Genomic DNA, 20,244 nt, shown 5'->3' on the forward strand with positions numbered 1-20,244 from the left:
TTTTTTCAAATGTTTTATCGGCTTGTTTGAATTTTTTTCTTTCCCAATATTTAATTTTTCAATTAAATCTTTTTTTTCAATGTTTTACCACCTTTTAATGTTTAATTTTCTTTTTAAATGCTTCATTGTATTTTCTGTTTAATTTCTATTTGAAGTTTTATTGTCTATAAGATGTAATTTTCTAATTAAACATTTAATTTTTTAATTAAATGTTTTGTCTTTTTAAAGGTTTAATAATCTAATTAAATGTTTTGCATTTTTTAAAATGTTTAATATTCTTCTTGTTTAATTGTATTTTTTAAATGTTTAATTATCGAAAATATTTTATCTGTAATTTTTAATATTTGTATTTTAAAAATTTTGTTTAATTTCACAATGACATGTATTCAATATTTTCTGTTTAATATAATTTAATTGTATTTAATGTTTAACTCTATTAAACAGACAAAATTTTGAATTAGATAATTCAACGAGATACAATACATCATTATGAAATTAAACAAAATTTTTAAAATACAAATATTAAAAATAACAGATAAAATATTTTCGATAATTAAACATTTAAAAATACATTTAAACAAGAATAATATTAAACATTTTTAAAAATGCAAAACATTTAACAAGAATATTAAACATTTTAAAAAATGCAAAACATTTAATTAGATTATTAAACCTTTAAAAAGACAAAGCATTTAATTGAAAAATTAAATGTTTAATGGGAAAATTACATCTTAAATTTCTTAAATCTTTTTAATAAAACTTTTCAAAAGTTTTATTGTATTAAATTTTTTTTCCTTTAATTGCTTTTTGTTAAGTAGTTTATTTCTTTAATCTTCTTTTTCTGTCAAGATTTTAACCCCAACCTTAAAAATGAAATAAACCCTTAAATCACAATGAAAATACTTCTGTTGTCACAATCATGAGTTAGTCAATTATTCAGTTTATCAATTCAACTTTATTTGTTTCGCACCTTTTACACAGATGACAAAACTAAACAAGCAAAGAGAAAAAACTATGCTAAAACTATGATTAAAACGCAAAAACATTTTTTAAAAAAAAGATTTAACATGGTAATAAAATATGTTGTGTCCAGGGGATGGAGGGAGTTTATTGAAGTCTTCTTGGGCTCACATGGGAAATCATTTAAAATATAAACTTGATATTCAGTCTCAGGAAACTGCAGAGCGACAGAAGAACCAACAATATCTCCTGTTTTCTCCTTTAATGAGTCGACTCTTCTTGTGCTTTCAGACCAAAGAACTACAGACTCTTCACAACCTGCTCAAACTCTTGGTACAGGACCTCACCACACGGGTCAAGAAGGTTTCCATCTCATTTCTACTTTGAAGCTCACCTCCTACTCAAACTGCTGACAAATGTTTCTGCTGCTCTAAAGTCTGGTCTCCAGAACTTCCTAAAAACTCTCAAAGTCTCTTCTGCTGCAGGTTGCTTTGTAGAACTGTTGCAGAAAACCTCACTAAACCACATGGAGGGGCCTCAAGATAGTCGTCCAAATGAAACCGTACAAAAACCAAACTAGCACAACCCAAACGCTAAAGTCTCCTGCAGCCTACCAGAGAACCTCTGAGAACAGAGAATCAGGACAGGAACTCTTACCTTCTGGACAACCAACGTTGGTTCACAAACAAGAATACAGAATGTGTCTGACCAAAAACCTCTAAAGACTCACTACAGCCAAGATAAAGACACAACTCAGCTGCACCAAATCCACTAATCACTGCACACATTAGCACCATGTGCTAACTGTGGCTAAAGAACCACATTTACCAAGACAACTATCCAGTACAAAGCCCTAAAACACACCAAGAAACACATTAAAGACGATTTTACTGCTGGAAGCTGCAAGCCAACGCCTAAAGAACAAACTAAAGCAATGGAGCCAAACCCGGTTCAGTGGTGAAGAGAAGCAGAGGAAATGTTTGTCTGCAGCTAAATAAAGCAGGAAGACACTGAGCTGCTCAGGTGTTCCTGATAACACCAAGCAGCCACCTGGACAGCCAATAGGAACACAGCTTACTGGAAGTCCAGAGGGCTGGGTTAGTGAAGGAAATTTAGTTTAAAGTTGAAGCAGAAAGTTAACAAAGAAAGTTGAAAACCACCTTCTGATACCTGAAATCTCTGAGTTTTCACACAAAGAACACCTGAACATGTCAAACTGGTTCCATAGTAGAACCATCATTGTAAAAACGTCATAGTATGGTGTGTTGCTCAAAAAACATTATGACCCGGCTGTCTAGGGTCGCCGAGGAGCAACACAAAAACAGGACAAACGCTGGTTTCCAGGGGGTTAGGCGGGTATTTATTTGGAAGAGTAAGTTTACAACAACACAACATGTGAGCAGAAAAATCACAAAGTCTGTCTTTAGTTCAGCTGAAAATATTAGTTTTTGTCTTTTTTATTGACCAAACTTTTCAGGAAGTAGATGAAGAAAAATTAAAGCTCTCATGTAGAAGTCCAACTTATTTTGGATCGTTGTGGAGAGTTTAATCTTAGAGTTTGTAAAGCTGTTGAGTTTTTAGAGTCACATGGATTGTTTTGACATTTAATAACCGAGTCCTGAAAAAAAATTACAGTTGTGGATTTCTGTCATTTAATCTGGACTAAACAAATAACAGCAGCATAAAACGTCATTATGAGGAGTCTGGATTGAGGTTTCTCACTTGGTAATGATCAAAACATGAAATTTAGGTTGGTTTAAAGGAATATTCCACCTTAAATCTTTAATTGTTGACCTAAAAAGTTGGTTTCGGGAAGTATTCCACCTACAAGGTCCTCAAACATCCACCTTAAAGGAAAATTCCACCAAAAATCCTTGGACATGCACCTGAAATGTTGGTTTAACCGAGTATTCCATCCAAAATCCTCAAAGAGACCTGAGGGGCTGGTTAAAAGGAATATTCCACCCAAAACCTCAAATATAGACCTGAAAGGGTGGTTTAGAAAAAATCCTTCAGTGTAGATCAAAAAAGTTAGTATGGAGGAATATTCCACCTGAAATGTAGACCTGAGAAGTTGGTTTGGAAGACTATACCATCCTAAACATCCTTAAATGTAGACTAAAAGACGGTTTGGTAGAAAATTCCACCTAAAATCCTCCAATGTAGACATAAAAGGTGAGTTTAATGGTATATTCCACCTAAAATTCACTACTGTAGACCTTGGAGGTTGGTCTGATGGTATATTCCACCCAACATCCTTGAACATAAACTTAAAAAGTTCATTCAAAGGAATATTCCACCTAAAATTCTTCAATGTAGACCAAAAAATCTTGGCGTAAAGGAGTATTCCACCTTAAATGTAGACCTAAAGGATGGTTTGGAGTAATATTCTACTCTAAAATCTTCCAATGTAGACCTAAAAGGTTGATCTGATGGTATATTCTACTCAACATCCTGGAACATTTACCTAAAAGGTTGGTTTAATGGTATATTCCCAGAAGAACCCTTGAACATCGGGCTTAATGGTATATTCCACCCAAAATACCAAGAAATCAGTGTAAAGGAAATGTAGACCTAAAAGGATTGTTTAAAGGAATATTTAAACGATTATTTTCAATATTTAATAATCTGTTATCAGTCAGAACCCTGGCAAACTTATTTTCATCAGTTTTTTAGTGGAAGTCACAAATAAAGGAGCTCTTGGTTTTTCCCGGCGTTAGTGAATCAAAAGCTGCTGTTTCAACACAGACACGTTCACATGCATCCACAAACCTCTCAGCACTCAAACACCCACAGACAGGAGGCCGGCTGAGCCGAGGCTCGGCGGCGTCCTCAGACCCACGAGTCGGGGAGTCGCTGAACTTGATGGTCCGGTTTGAAGGCCTCCGTGTGGTCCAGTAGAAGTCCACGTAGTCGGTGTTGGCTTTGAACCGCAGCGACTGGCCGCCATCAGGTGGACCGGCTCGTCCTCGTAGGGCTCCTCCTGTAGTCTTGAGGGGACCACAGGAACATTCAGTAGCTGTTGGAGTTCTTCCTGTCAGGCTCGTGGTAGAACGGCTCTGAAGTATCTTGTACTTGTCTTATCTGGAACAATCTAACAGCCGAAACTGTTAACAGCGGTGTAAAGAAGCAAACACACAGGCATAGATTAGGACTCAAAGTAGATTTATTTTAGAAAACAAATCAACTTAGAGGCATTTGTTCACACATGTGGCTGAATAGGAGGCCGTCCAATCAGATTTGAGGTCTTCACTCTGTAGGTTGTTTGTTCGGTGAGACTCTTGGACCTCCATCAGCTGACGTGGATGTTTGATGGTCTTCTTCTCTGGTGCCAGATGATTCATCCATGAATTCAGCAGCTACAGACTGAAATGAAGCTCATGCTGCCGTTATTGAATTCCTGTTACAGATCAAATGTTCAGAGCTCACCTTGAATGCAGCCGTCTGCTGTCTGATAGTTTTTCTCATTGTAGTCTTCAATAAAGTCTTTTTCCTCATGTAAGGATGTGGTGAGACTCTTTCTCAGTCTCTGCAGACGTCCCTCATTGTGCATCTCCAGAGAAGAAACTGAAAAACTGATCACTGCTTCAGCATCACAAACGCTCTCCAGCATTGAGAGTGTTTTAGGAATTCATTCATTGTGTTGTGAACTTTGAAGGAGCAGAAACTTTACAGCTGCCAAAGATATGAGCTCCAATTCTGGATGTTTTAGGAAATCAAGTTCATCAAATGAACACTTGATTATTGCTGATAACTCTCATTAAATTACTGAAGAAATCCAACATAAAAACCTGTAAACTCTCAGGCAGCTTTTGTTAAAGTTTGTCTATAATTCTATCATCATGTTCTGGAACCAGGACTCTACAGAAATTCCTTCAAACAGATACTTGTGTGTTTCTATTTAAGGCCTCAGGTTTGAACGTACAGCAGAGGATTAGAAAGGAGTGATTTTAATATTTAAATCAGTCCAGTAAATGTTTGGTGTGAAAATTATTAAAATTTTGATTCAGACAGATTTGTATCAAATAATATTGTAGAGTCTCACTTAAATATATCCAAATGAGTACAGTGTATTTACATTTTATAGAATATTTGATTTCTTAATCTCAATACTGTAAGGTCTGACCCTAAATATTATAATAATGATGTCAATTTAAATAATATTTTAGTGCAGAGTCATAAACTTTAATCAGCTAAACTTGCATAATAAATATCACTGTACAATCTTAACCTGAACATTCATATTATTGAGGTAAATTTACATAAATCATGATATTCTAGAGTCTTAACTGGAATATTTCTAACATTAATCTTTTTGTATTGTGCTGATAAACAACAATAACCCGACTTTCAGATAATATTTGTTGTCTGTGATTGTGAGACTAAATTCCTCCACGTTCTGGAACCGGACTGAATTTCCCAAAATGGAAACATGGACAGAATTTAACACTCATGTATCCATGGCAACGCTAACGTTTCTGCTTCTTACCAAAGTTCACAACACAAGTAAAGATTTTAATATAAAACTTCAGGGATGACTGCTAACCATAAGTATTCTGATCAATACTTCATGATCAATATCAGGACAGATGTTACAATTCCAGCTGTTGCATTAGACTGCAGTTATTCACAGAGAAATTAAAACATCACATTCCTCATAAAAACTAGATGGGACTTTTATTAAATAAAGTGTTGGTGAATAAACAGTGTAAAAAGTGCAAAGCAGCTCCATTAAATCAGGAGATGTGAGACTTCCACAGCATGGATCACCATCTGCTGTGTTGATTCATAGCTGAATGTCAGAATGAACTGAGATAGAAAAGCTGCTTTGAGCTGCAACATTACGGTCTGACAATCCAACACCATCACAGTTTTCATCTGGTTGTTTTGCTCCAACATGCTGTGAAGTTCAGTTTTTACCTGAATCAATACAGAGATTCTATTTCCAACCAAGACTGGAATAAAAATTTGAATGTTATGAGGTTATTAATGCAACTAAATCCTTTCAGATGGAAGGATTTACTTCTAAGTTGAATTAGAACTTAGAAAAACAGTGAAACCTTCATAGCAACATTTAATAAACCTAAAGCTTCCCTGTTGGCTCATTGGTGGAGTTTGTTACTGAGCATCTGAACCTTAAATCCAGTGAGACGACCATCTTCAGTCGAGGCCAGTCAGAGAACTTCAAGACCTTCCATTTGCTGGACCAGATGTGGCATCATCTCCCTCTGAACATCTGGATGACAGGAGAAAAGACAGAAATCAAACACAGATCACACAAATACAATTTATTCACTTTCATCATTTTATAAAAGTAACATGAACTTTATTAAAACTTGACAATATCAGTAATGAAAGTAAATGTTTTTGTCTCGTGTTGAAGCTAAATTTAAAGTCAATTTTAATGAGTTTATCCTGAGAGGAGTGAGAATGGAGCTTTTCTTTCCTTTTTAGAATATTCCCTCAAAATAGTCTGTTTATTATTGGCTTTAGAAGCATTTTTCTTTATTTATTTTTAGATACCTCAGACTGATACACTTTGCTGGTTTGCAGATAATTTCATGTACAATGACAATAAAGATCTTCTATAACATATTTTGCTAAAACAAGAACTGCAAACCTTCTCAACCATCTCTCAGTCTACAAAATTCCAACTGCGACCAAGAATTATCTGATGTAGTTATTATTATAATCTTTAGTGAACCAGCTCTGGAATTAATAAAAATCTGTATATGGATATGATTTTCTCTGATGGAACCACTATGGAAGCCATAGTAACAATTAACTATCCTTTGAAGGGAAAGATTAGGTCTTCATTCAGGTGGATAAAAAAAATGCTCTCCCTTTAAAAAAAACTGCATACAATAAAGTAAATCTCTTCTGCACTGCACACATACTACACTTTTGTATAACTCTGGATGTCAGAGTAAAGGCAGACAGATCCACCAATCAGCCACAACATTCTGACCACTGACAGCTGAAGAGAACAACATCCATCATCTTGTTCTAATGCAACGTTCTGCTGGGAAACCTTGACATTCATGTGGATGTTTGACATGTACCACCACCTAAACACTGCAGGACAAACAACCCCCTAGTCTCCATGGCAACAGCAGTCCTTGATGCCAGCTGCCCCCCTCAGCAGGACAAACTTAAAACTGCTCAGGAGTGGTCCGAGGAACACGACAGAGCTAAGCTGTTCACCTGGGTTCCACACTCCCCACATCCAGATCTGATTGAGCATCTGTGGGATGGTCCAGGATCAGCCTGGTCTCGGTAGGACCCACCCTGCAACCCACAGGACCCACAGAATCCACAGGACATCCCCAGAGGTTCTGATGAACCACTGGGTCAGAGGAGTTTTAGCAGCATAAAGGGACCAACACAGTATTAGTCAGGTGGTCAGAATATTCTACTGTTATATTGTCATGCTGATTATATGATCAGTAAATGTTACCATCAATTATAACATCCACATTGATTAGGAAAAAACAAACAAACTATCAGTTCATTCAGAAACTGTGGGGTTAAACCTAAAAACACAGACCTCAACAGCAGTTTGTTTCAAAGCAGAACACCAGCTGGTTTTCACTAAAGAAGCTTTAAGAGCAACAATTAAATGACAGTTTTGTTCTCATTAAGTTCAGAGTCAGCCAAAATAATGGAGACACACATCAGGAAAAGAAAAACTTTTATAAATATTTCATTTGTATAAGTACTTCTATACATATAGATACCTCTTTCTAAGTTTGATCAAATCACGATAACTCTGTGTCCTGTTGTACAATGTTTTCCCAACAGATGGCGCTACCCTCATGACTGAAGCATCAACAAGTGACGTCTACAACACAACAGAAATGTCTGGAAGCCAGTGGCCACCACTTTGAGCACCTCTTGTAATTGTAGAGGCCAAAGATAACTTTTATTAATCTCTTGATGTCTGAATACATTTGGTATTGAAATATTTATGCAAGTTTTTCTTTTCCTGATGTGTGTAAACATTATTTTGGCTGACTCTGTATAATGGGTTTCTGACAGGTCACCAGGCAACATCTTTTTATAATAATGACAAACATACCTGCATTCTACAGGAGTGATTTTCCTCATGTGCAGGTAAAGATGTGTGAGGAGCTTAGAGATGACAGGAGCAGGAGTCATCCTCACTAATTCAGCTTCCACCTAGAAACAGAAAGACCGCAAACAAACACACTGATATACTCTCAAACTTTCAACCTCACAGCCTCAAAATATCTGTTTAGGAAGTGTTGTGTTTCTAAATTCTGCTGAAAGCATTGACAGACATTCTCTTACAAGGTTTTGTAAAAAGCAGCCTGTCCTCTGAGCTACTGAGAAATTTTCCTGAACAAAGTTTCTACGTGTAAATCAGCTCAACAAAAACTAAAGCCTCAGTCAGAGATAACAGGTATTGCAAATTATAAAGAACTTTCTTTGTTAACTCAGACTTTCTGCTTCAACCTCACATAAAAAGGGGAGTTTAACTCGTCAGGTGACTGAAAATGAACGGCTTGTGCAGTTCTAGATCCAAAAGTAGGATGTTTCATCTCATGTTTTACTACAAATACATGCAGTAATACATAAATACAATGGCTGGTTGTTAGTTTATTCACTATTAATGTCACTTTATATACTGGATTGAACTTGGGCAGTGGAAGAGAGAAGGAATTTAATGAAAGTATGGAGTTTCAGAGAGGTAATGTTGCGCAATGTTAAGTTAAGCATGGTTTAATTCAAACCAGCTGAATGTTAAACTTCAGTGCAGCTCAACGGGTTTCAGTTAACCTTAAAAATAACTTTTTTAAAAGCTAAAATACACAGCAGAGAAATACAGGTTGAGAACGGCATTCTACTAATGACGGACAGTTGCGGCAGCAACTAACACAGGTGTTCAGCGGTAAGTTAGCCACCTGTGTTAATTAGCCCGCTAGCTAACTTAGCCGCTTAGCTAGCTAACGCGCCCGGACCAACTGCTCAAACACGACAAAACACAACTCTTCACAAGTCGCTGACTTAGCGTACAACAAAACAACGCTACTGGTTAGAAGTATTTATCTTCTTACCGTGTTTTACTCCAAAAACAAGATCAACAGCAGCCAGAGATGCTACCAGACGTGCCGGCCATAGATACACATAGACTACACACGTTAGCGCGCTATATTATCTATGGTCTGACCAATCGCTGCTCTCTGGCTCCGCCCTCTGAGAATCTTGTTGTCGTTTGGCTCCACACTTGCTGATGACCACTTCCGGTCTCAGAAAATTAAAAAACGGACCTTTTTTCGTTTCTGTCTCTTACTGATTTTACTTTCTTGTTATTCTAAATATAAAACGAAAATCAAAGCATTTAAAAAAAAATCGTATATCCCTTTTTGATCATGAAAAGGAAAAACGCCTTGTATTTCAATTTTAATTTTTGTATTTTAAAACGAAGATCAAATAGCCACTCGTTTTTTGTTTTTCAATACCCGTTTCAGAACGGAAAATCCAATTACCAGATCCGTACATGGACCCACCACACACACCTTTGACACACTTCCACACATTATTTGAGCAGCAGCGAAAACCTGGTCGCGCCAAACTATTTTACATCTGATTCAACTCAGTAAAAACGATTTTCTTTATTTTCAAATGCACTTTTTATGGTCTGACCATGGTTTTGTACATAAAATATGTGTGTTCATAAGTATCTGGCACACTTAGAAATTTGATTGCACTATTGTAAATAATTTGTTTTCATGTTGATGTTGTCTCTGCAAATTTTGCAGTTTTGTTTATTTTCGGGGGTTTTTTACAGGTTACAAAATTGACCATATCTCAAAAAGCAAATTATGTACAGACTCCAAATAAATTTCCTGTGGTTCCAAAGGATATTGTGCAACTTTTTTACAAATTTGAGGGATACAGCTATGCAATTTCTGTATTTTGAAATATATGTGAAAAAAACAAAAATGATTTTCATTTTTTTAAGGTTTATTGCACTTTTAAGCAATTTTTTGTAGTAGTTAAGACATAAGTCAACATATATTATTAAAATTTGGGATATCGGGGTTATTTTGATGTAAAGCAAATAAAAATACTCCAAAAAATGGCACTACAGCATGTAAAAATGTAAAAATATGTCCTGGCGGACTTGCACAATGGTGGGTCTTAAAGGGTTAATGCTCGGTTGTGCAATCATGTGAATATATTTTGTTGGAATTTGGTGGCTTGAGTCATTTTGAAATAAAAGACAGACTTCATAAGTCTCCATCGAGACCTAATCTGGAGACTCGCCTCTGCTGTCAGGAGCAGATCTGGACCAGGATAGATAAATAGATTGTCTACACTAACTGAATGATTTGTGGCTCAGTAGTTGCTCTATGATGGTATACTCATTGTTTCTGTGTGTGTGCGTGCCTCTGCATTCACACGTAGTTATTACAATTTCCGAGCACAATATTCATCACTTCATTTGTCTCCTGGTTTCCAGGAATAAGTTGACTCATAGGCTTTTAGTATGTAATGCAGCTGTGTTTGGTGTGTTATTCTGTTTTTCATATTGCCAGTTGATCTGCCAGCCATGATACTGTATGCATTAATATTATGGGTTTTTTTTTCAATGAAATGTATTTATTTTACAATTCAGTCCAGCACAACAGCTCTGCCACATTTTTCCTATATAACATCCAGTTTGTGTAAAACTTTCTGTTAGTTGTTACTTCAACTCTGATTGGATTAAATTTTTCTAATAATTTGCCCCTTATCTTTGGAAATGAGTTAGGAAAAACATTGAAAGGACCTCACAGTGTAATGCTGCACTGCAACCTACAACCTACAATTATACATAATTAAACAAATGCTTCTCTGAGAGTGTTAGTCAAAATTGAACTTATTATCTTTGCGAATGCAAAATTTATGGATCAACTGTTGTGTTGAATTACATTAGATCTTAAACAGTTAGTCATTAAGGCATCTTTTCCACTCATTATTATGTTTCAGACACAATAGCTACTATTCTGTGTCCCTGGCTAAATAAACATTGCCACCTGCTGCCAGCCTCTATTAATTGAAACAGGGCACAGAAAGATTATTCTGTGAAATGCTTTTTTCTCACTCTGTCAGCGCACTGACTGACATTTAATTTCGCTGTCGTAACCAAACATCAGGTTGGGAGATGAGTCAAACGCAGAATGATGTGTGGCTTTGGATGTAACGCTAAGCATTCAGCTGATATTTTACAGATATACGCAGGCAATGCACCTGCTTGAATGTTAAAACTCCCCATGTGCTAGAGAAAGCAGGGAGGAGGCCTTGGAGACCCTACTACCCAGGGAGCGAACTGAGTTTGCGGGGACTGTATTGGTCGCGAGTGCTTGGTGGATGAACAGTGGAGATATGTTGCAGATAGCTCAGAGGCACACAGGAGAGCTTGTTAAGGAGGCAGCTGAAAAGGATAATGGAAACTTCTCACTTCGCTGTCTGCTAAAGGGCCCAGGAAAAAAAGAAAAAAAACTGCTCTGAGAATAGAATTGCTCTCACCAGTGGGCTGTGATGCTGTACATTGGCCTCACCTCCCAGAAGTAAAATCATATGGCCTGTGGAAACTGCCAAAATAAAGACAAGGAGGCAATACCTCTGCATCACAGCAATGAGTTGAAAGCCTGCACAGGCTGAAAAAAATTGGAGCCATAACCAAGTAAAGGTACAACAGGAGACGTCAGGCACTATTGCCTTTTTCCAGAACAATTGCCAATTTACTCTGTGGTGTATTGTTTGTTTCATGTCCGAGGCATGCTTCAAACAACTATCAATTAATTTTTAAAAAATTGCCAAAGTATATGAGATGTTTCATGTTCATAAGCCTCTGTGTCCTTGCTTCTGTTGTGCTTGGTTAACCACCAGAAAGACTGATTTAGTTAATCCCAGAGGAATAAGGGAAGATGGGTGTTCCCAGGGCTTAATGTCACAGGTTGTAGCTGAGTGAATGTTTACTTGCCCAGTTTAATTGAATTCCTCATGCTTTATACACAGCCATTACAGGCTGAAGATAGTCTGATTAGTTAACTCAAGCTTGCTGTCCGTTGACAGTTCTTTTCCACAGCAGACGGTCAGATGTAATAGGGAAAGATTTTTGCAATCAGTAAAAATACAGACTCTAATGGCACTGATTCCCGAGCGGACTTATGTCCTCATTTATTTTGTTTCAGCTTAAAGTCGCCTTTCAGACATACGGCAAGAAGGTAATTGGTTTCAGAGTGTTGCTCACGCACTACGTCCCTGTCACAGCATTCGTGTTTGAAGGTTTATTAACACAGCAGAAAGATCATGTCAAATATGTAAATAACTCATAGCGTGTGCAGTGCTCGGATGAGTGAGCAAGTTTATTTGTGTAGCGCTTTAAAAAACAGAAGAATTTAATATATTTCATGTCATGCAAAAAAAAAATTAATAGAACATCTGAAAAATGTAGATTATTAAATAAATAAGAATGGACAGAAAGAAAAGGAGTAAAAGTGAGACTAAAGTTTCAAAAATAATGAAGTAATCAGGTCTCCGGTCTAATCTGCAACAACATAAATGTCCTGAGACTCATAATTGCATACAGATTGCTTTCAACATGGTAACGAAGCATTAATATTGGCTAAAAAATTTAATCTAAGTGGGAAAAAAAGCAGGATTTATGCATTTATGGTTATGTACTTGGTTGATATTTGGGAAGGACCCTGGTCTCGGATTAAAGTTGATTAAACAGGACGTTTAACCAAACCGTAATCTTACTTGACCATGATGCAAATGAATGTCATGCACTTTGTTCACCCACCATCCAACAGGCCTACTTTTTAGAGAGGACTCCAAAAACAAAGAAACAAAAAACTAAATTCCTAGGATAATTTCTTAAAAGCCTTTAAATCTAATAGTAGAATCCTGTTCATGGTCCAGTTGTTGATTTGCCATTTAAGGAAGACTAGACAAGACCATTGATGCAAAATCATAGAATCACTCTAAAAAGTCGTTAAAATCTTCGATAGAAAACCAACGTCATATCATGTTTGTAATATCTTAAAGAAGTACAACTTATTGAGCTTTGAGGATTTTAAAAATTAAAAATTTGCTTGTTTAATCTACAAAGTGTTACATGAACTAACCCCACCCCTGATGTCTGACTGTCTTAAAAGAAGGGCTTAATGCCGTGTCAGGACCAGGGCCTCCTTAAGAGGGAACTGTGAGGTCCCACACAGAAAAACAGCCTTCGGACAAAATGCTCCTTCTGTGAAGGTTAATAAGATCTGGAACAGTCTTCCACTCTCCATAAGGGCGTGTCCCACGTTACCAACCTTCAAAACTCATCTTAACAGTGGCTGAAAGTGAACCAGTCTTGTGACCATTGACCTTTAACTTCTTTGCATACGTTTTGTAATGTGCTTTTATTGTGACCTATTGTCCTATGTTTCACTGTTATGTTATGTTGTGTTACCAGCTAGGGACTGAGGATGTAAATTAGCATTGTTACTATAATCCGGCTTATTTACGTCTATTGCTCTCTAAGTAGACTTCATTAATATGCACAGTCCCTATCAAATAAATTGAAAAAATAAACTTTTCTGTGAAGACTTCACTGAAGTTCTCCAAATGTTATATGATACGAAACCTTCAATACTTCGTGTTTTACATAATGAAACAGAATGATTTAGTTTTTGCTTCAGTGTGCTTAGGTAGCAAAGATCCATTAAAACATCAAGATTTCTAACTTGGCCTTTAGTTTTTATTGCCTGGCATTAAGACCTTCCTCCATGTTGCCAAAAACAGAGATCTGCTCCTAGTCTGCATTCACCAGAAAGAAATTTAGTCACATCCAGCTGAATGTTTCCTATAAGCAATGACACAGTGGGAATGTTTTGTAATGTATGAACAGATGCAGGTCTAAACCCACTCAAAACAAATCCCAGGGGAGGGAGAGAGTGACTGACTGCCTCCATCGGCTTCTAAAGCTGAGGATCCAGCCAGCACAGGTGTCAGCCGTCCCTCTGATGGACATCCTGCCAATCTCCCTGAGGGAGACGACAGCACACAGGACCAGGCAGCACTACTGCGCCAGTTAGTCGCTCTTCCTCCTCTGTTTCATTTCCCAGACATCTTTCAGACAGCTATCAAAACAATCACGCTCCCTCCAGTAGTGTATTAATTGGTCCGAAGCAATTTATAGCTGCTATAATTAATGGTTGTGGGAGTGAGCCGCTCGCTCGCTCGTATTCTCCATGCAAACTTTACACCCAGACATAAACGTGAAGAGGGAGTAATTCTTTATTGACAAGAACTGTCCAGTTCCTCCTTTTGACTGTCATTGCTGATTTAGTTTGCTGACTTTATACTGCAGTGCAAAGTCAGTCAGAGTGGACTTTTATGCTGCAGAGCCACCCAAATACTCAACTCTAGTTACAGATAGAAGCATCGCTCTCAACATTTCATATTGACTGAATGGATTAAACAACTTAGCTGTAATGATTAATCATAAAAGATCTAATAGATGACATCAATCAACACCACTAAAAAACACATGATGGATTTATCATGACTCATAAGCAGGATGAGCACATCACTCTCACAGGATAGAAGAGCCTTGAGTGAAATATTCCATTTTTTCAGTCAAGATTGACTCTGTCTCATGGTCTTCACCAGTGAATGTCAACAACCATGGCAACAGCTGAGCAGACTAATAAGTGGACTTTCAGTGAAGAATATTTCATCAAACTATTATCAACTACACCAAATACTTTCTGTGAGATACTGGTGTTGATTGGCTTGGGCACTTTCTTTAAATCAAATTTTAATCTTTCACAAGAAGCAAATGATTAAAATTTAATTTCGACTGTCTCATAAACAGCAACTCCAGAGAAAGCTGAAGTTCTTAAAGCTCTGTCTTTTCCTTGGCTCTATACCTTTGTATCCCTTGGTATGAAATGAACACTGCAGTCCATTAAAAATAAAACACTTTGCAGAACTTCTCTTTTGTTCAGCAAATACTTTCAGCCATCTGTACATCATCAGGGTGGTGTTCATACAGTTCATCAGTCAATTATGTAATATATAGATCACTAAATATACTCTGCAGTATCACTGTGATGTTTTAAACAGTTGTTTTACAAACACTGTACTTAGAAAGACAAAAATGTCTAAAAATTATACAGTACTACCACCAACTCTTATATTATTCTTTCTAAAATACAGTGTTTCATAATGTGTAAAGCTGTGTAGGCACAGAAGCTGATGCAGGTCTGCAAGTTGCTTGTCAAAATCTGAAGCAAAGATTCAGAGAGAGCCTGGATAGAAAGCAACTCTTTACAGTTTACTGACAAGATGCTGACTTCTGGTGTCAGAGTATTTTGCTTTTGCTGCCAACTAGTCTTTCCAAATTGTGGTGCTGTCTAACATTGCTTTAGTGTATGAGTCATTTTTTTCATTGTAAGTCTTGTACTGGATTAACACACAGTATAAAAGCTGTAATCATTCTTGCAAAAAAGCCTTGTCAGGTTGAATGAAGCACAGGGACCTTGGTTCAGTCTGATTGGATGTTGGTTTTCAAAGGAGATTCTTCTTTATCATCTACAAAAATAAAACACTTGGGCTCAGTGCGCTTTTCCTGCCAGGATTGTCTTCAAATTGGCTGTGTGAGTTCACATGTATAGCTATGACCTGAGATAACGCAGCCAAGATTACTATGCTATATATAGAAATATCTCTCAGACCTAGAGACAACACAGAGACTCTTATCTGTGATTTCATCGAGTGGAGCTTCCTGTTAATTCTTCCGGTGTTCGGTGAGTCACAGAACTTGTGGACACTGTGGCTGTGCAATGACACTGGTCAATGACACATTCATTTCCTGGTTCCTGGGGACTCGAGTTCAGGTTCAGAATTACTAATGCTACATGGATGCAGACGTGATTAGGGATTAAAAGCTGCAACAAGATCTTATAACACAAATTCCACCATATCAGCAAATTCAGACCTTTTCATCACCCGGGAGAAAAGTGTTCATTACCACAAGTCAAACATCATCTCAGGTAGCGGTAACAGCAATCATTAATTCTGTTTTTGTAGCCATTTCAAGTTCAATCTTCAGAGATCAGAGAATTAAAATTGTACCCTGGAAAATTGCTGTTGTTAGTCTTAGACTTTCTTCAAGGTGGAGTAGTCTGTCATTTATCAGATTGAAACGTTCACCACCACAGATAACGGTCCTGACCAACCATGTCTCTATTCGACGTTATTCAGAATCAAACGTTATTGGCTCATGTGCTGACAAGCTGCTCAGGCAATGTTCTCTGACACCTCGACAAACCTGTGAAATCAGTTTTATGTATTTCTGAAAACTTCACTCTTTGAAGAGGCAAGAGCTCCACACTCTGTGAGAAAACGAACAAGACGTGAATGTCATTTTCTGATTTTCTTCTCGAGAGTGTTGGTTCCAAACCGCTCCCTTAAATGGTTGGAGGAAAAGTCACCTTTTATTCCCCTTAACTATACTTACAGCTAATTGCTGTCTCAGATGGACAGAAATTAATTTTGAAAGGTCTTTGAAGTACCCACAGTGAAGCTTTTCTGCCTTTCATACTCAGTGTGATTACTTTGGCAGCTGTATGAAGTTCTCTGCTTGTGCCTGATGAATAACTGTCAGCGTGGAATTAGGCATTAAATCAAACTGGGGAGGGATTCTGTCATTACCATGAAGCACAAAGATCGTTGTTTCCTATGAAGCTGTGCTCCTCATGAAGCAAATCTACACTATACACCACTGTTGTGCAAACACCAGCTATAGCATCTTCCCTTTCCTATTATGATTCCCATTTAATCAAGGATTCTCATGTGTTAGGGTCACTCCTGAAATATTGAATTTCCTCATTAGATGATGCCCATTTCCTGCACGCCGTGAGAGAAACCAGCTGCAGTCTACATTCACTGAGGTCCCAGACTCTGATTATTGGCATTTAGAAATCTGCTTTTATGAAGTGAAACTGGAGCAGAGGATGGATGGCAGCAGATACTGTGCTGGCATTAAAATGTGTTCAGGGTTTCCTGGTGGGTCAGTTGGCGAAAGTTGAAAACTTGTAAATGTAAATTTTGACTTAAGAACCATTAAAGTTACAATGTTTTGATATAAAAAGGTCTTCAGTGAACACTGAAAACTGGATGGTGATGAAAAGATTTTTTTCTCTAATTATAAAGTATTCAGTGATGTTTTGAGTGCTTTTGTTTCTTACTTTTATGATCAATTGATTGTTTGAGGCAAAAATCCATTGTTTTTTTTCATAAATATGAATATCTGGTAGCTTTTTGACCTTCTGTGGCGGCAAATTAGATTGTATTTTGTACAATGGATTACTGGATAGACAACCAAGGTATTACAATATACATGGCCTCTGGGAAATTGACATTTTTAATGTCTTTGTAAAACAAACAATTAAAAGAGTGATTAATTAAATCTGATTATGAACATAATCATTAACTGCAACCAGCTATATCTCACAGTCTTTCTCAGCAGTCATGTTTGCTGACTTTAATGTGATAGAAAACATTTAATATCTCTATTGAAGGTCAGTAAGTGGCATTTGAGTTAAGTATTTGTTGTCAAAACAGGACTTTAATTCCCACATTTGGTCACTATTTAGCATTTCTGGTTGAAGACATGATCACTTAGGTGACCCCTGAAGCTTAACACTCTGGAGTGTTGGGGTCTGAGGTTTAAAACATTTTGGAATAAATTCCAGCTCTGCTCCATCTCTGCATTTTAATGAACTTATTTGCATACTTGTTCATGATTATCTCAGTAAGGCTTATTGATGTGAAAAGTGTCGTTACAATATGTCTGCTCAGCACTTTCAAACTTGGCTCCTTCTCTGTGTTTTGATTTTGGAAACACATGAAAGGATTTCTCTACATGTGGTGGAAGAAATTATGAAAGACTATCAGTTAGGCAACAGCTGGCAACAGTCTCTGTGATTTGACGCGTCCTCATGCAGGAAACTCTGTGACTTCTGACCTCTGACTTTTGTGATAGTGCGAAAAAAGTAAACAAGCTGGAAAACACTCAACAACACTTAAACCTCCTTGTAAACTCGAGTATGAAGGAGGCGAGGTAATTAGAACTTGAGGGAATAGAGAGACAGATCGGACGTTTTCACACTCAGTATTTAAATGACCTTTCAGCATTGTGGAAATGACATTCTTGCAGGCAGCAGTAACATGTCCTCCGTCAGATCCAGCAGAATAACCCTGACATTCTCAACACCGTCAGGAAACAAAGTGGTTGATGAGAGGGAGCACTTAGTCTCTGGTATCAGTAATCTTGACACGTGTGAATGCAGCCTCAGCTTCTTCTCACTGTAGAACGAAGCGAGTGTTTTCGGAACACAGAGAGGCCATGATGTACTGAACTGCTGATTTCTTTGGGCAGCGCATTAAGCAGCACATCCAACTTAAAGCATTTGGAAAAACTCCACTGTGTATTGATTGAGTAGTGGCTCACTCAGAGTCCACCTATTAATTACAGAAATGAAGTCAGACTACATTTTGTAAGAAAGAGAACATTATTTTCCCCACAGGTGAGAGCGCTGAATGAACTAAAAGCCTTTGAATTGACTTAGTTATAGAAGTACTCGGCAAACAAAAAGCCAGAATTTAAAGTTTCTTCATCCAAACTTATTTAGTTTTGATTTGTTTTTGCCACACTTGACATTGTCTGAATGCCTTTTTATTTTATCAGTCATTGACATTTTCGCTGAGGGGGACGTTGCCATTGTTTCTCTCTTACTGAATGTTATCCTCAAAGAAAACTCAGGCATCAGCTTGAAGTGAGATTTGTTCGTCTTTTGTGTTTTCGCTTAAATGCTCGACTAAAGTGTGTCGCAACTTTGAGAAGAGGTTTGTGTTTTCTACTGTGAGGACGGTATGTGCTCTCTTTTCTGTGTCACTGTGTGTTTACCTTAGTTTATTAGGTTTTCTCAAATAGTAACCAGATTTTAATGACATTTGGGGGAAAATTACAGTAGGACACCAGCCGAGAAACAAGTGATTTGTTTTTGCTGTGGATCCAGGAATAGATTTTACATTGTGGGACGGGGCATTTTTGGAATATATATATATATATATATATATATATATATATATATATATATATATATATATATATATATATATATATATATATATATATATATATATATATATATATATATATATATATATTTATACATATATTTATATATAGGGATATATATAGGGATATATATAGGCAACATTTTCATAATTTCCTCACCAATATGCAGGCCTTACTTTAGTGAAAAATCTGATATGCTGCATGTTAAGTGTCAAAAAAAATGTGCAGCCTTGAGAGAGCAGCGTTTTTAGTCAAATAAATGCAAATAATATCAATTACAAGTGGTGATTATGAAAGGATGCACAGTATGTTTGCATTAGTAAGTCTGTAGTAAGAACACATAAGTCGTCTTCTGTCTGGCAGGAATTAAGTGATGGTGTGTGGGCTATTTAAATGTTTAGTGCAGACACAATGACAACCTCACTGGGCATGTTAGAGCTCTTAAAGCAGCACAAATCAATATTTTTGCATTAACAATAGATGGATGCGTCGGAAAGCAATTTAGTTGTAATTCCTAGGGGTCAGGGTTAATGTGTCAAAGGCAGGTTTTACATACATTACAGTTCAAAAGTTTGGGGTCACCCAGGCAATTTCATGTTTTCCACGAAAACTCACACTTTTATTCATGTGCTAACATAACTGCACAAGGGTTTTCTAATCATCAATTAGCCTTTCAACACCATTAGCTAACACAATGTAGCATTAGAACACAGGAGTGATGGTTGCTGGAAATGTTCCTCTGTACCCCTATGGAGATATTCCATTAAAAATCAGCCATTTGTAGCTGGAATAGTCATTTACTCTAGACTGTCGAGACTGTATTTCTGATTAATTTAATGTTGTTTTCATTGAAAAAACTGCTTTTCTTTCAAAAATAAGGACGTTTCTAAGTGACCCCAAACTTTTAAACACTAGTGCATATATTATTTTTACTTTTGGTATGCAGATATCATTAATGCAACACGACAGAAAGCTTGAGGACATCAGTAGTCAATGAAATGGATAAGATACATAGTTGCACAGAAGTGAATGCATGAGAGGAAGGATAAAGAGAGATGTGAGGATGAAAAGAGGAGCACGTAGGAGGATATATGAAAAGGAAGAAGGCGTAAATGATGAGGAGAGATTGATGG

At 37.0% G+C, this 20,244-nt stretch overlaps 1 protein-coding gene and 1 long non-coding RNA gene across 3 annotated transcripts in view; one reads left to right on the forward strand and one right to left on the reverse strand.

Moving 5' to 3' along the window:
• Positions 1-20,244, forward strand: part of asic1c (acid-sensing (proton-gated) ion channel 1c) — a 118,603-nt gene that overhangs the window by 63,585 nt on the left and 34,774 nt on the right. The window lies entirely within an intron of this gene.
• On the reverse strand, positions 4,107-9,095 carry LOC129349827 (uncharacterized). The gene is made up of 4 exons (XR_008602975.1): positions 9,039-9,095; positions 8,039-8,139; positions 4,390-6,196; positions 4,107-4,326 (listed from the first exon to the last, which is right to left on the reverse strand). It is a non-coding gene; the product is annotated as an uncharacterized LOC129349827 (long non-coding RNA).

This window comes from Amphiprion ocellaris, chromosome 10 (genome assembly GCF_022539595.1).
Source record: "Amphiprion ocellaris isolate individual 3 ecotype Okinawa chromosome 10, ASM2253959v1, whole genome shotgun sequence".
NCBI lineage: Eukaryota > Metazoa > Chordata > Actinopteri > Pomacentridae > Amphiprion > Amphiprion ocellaris.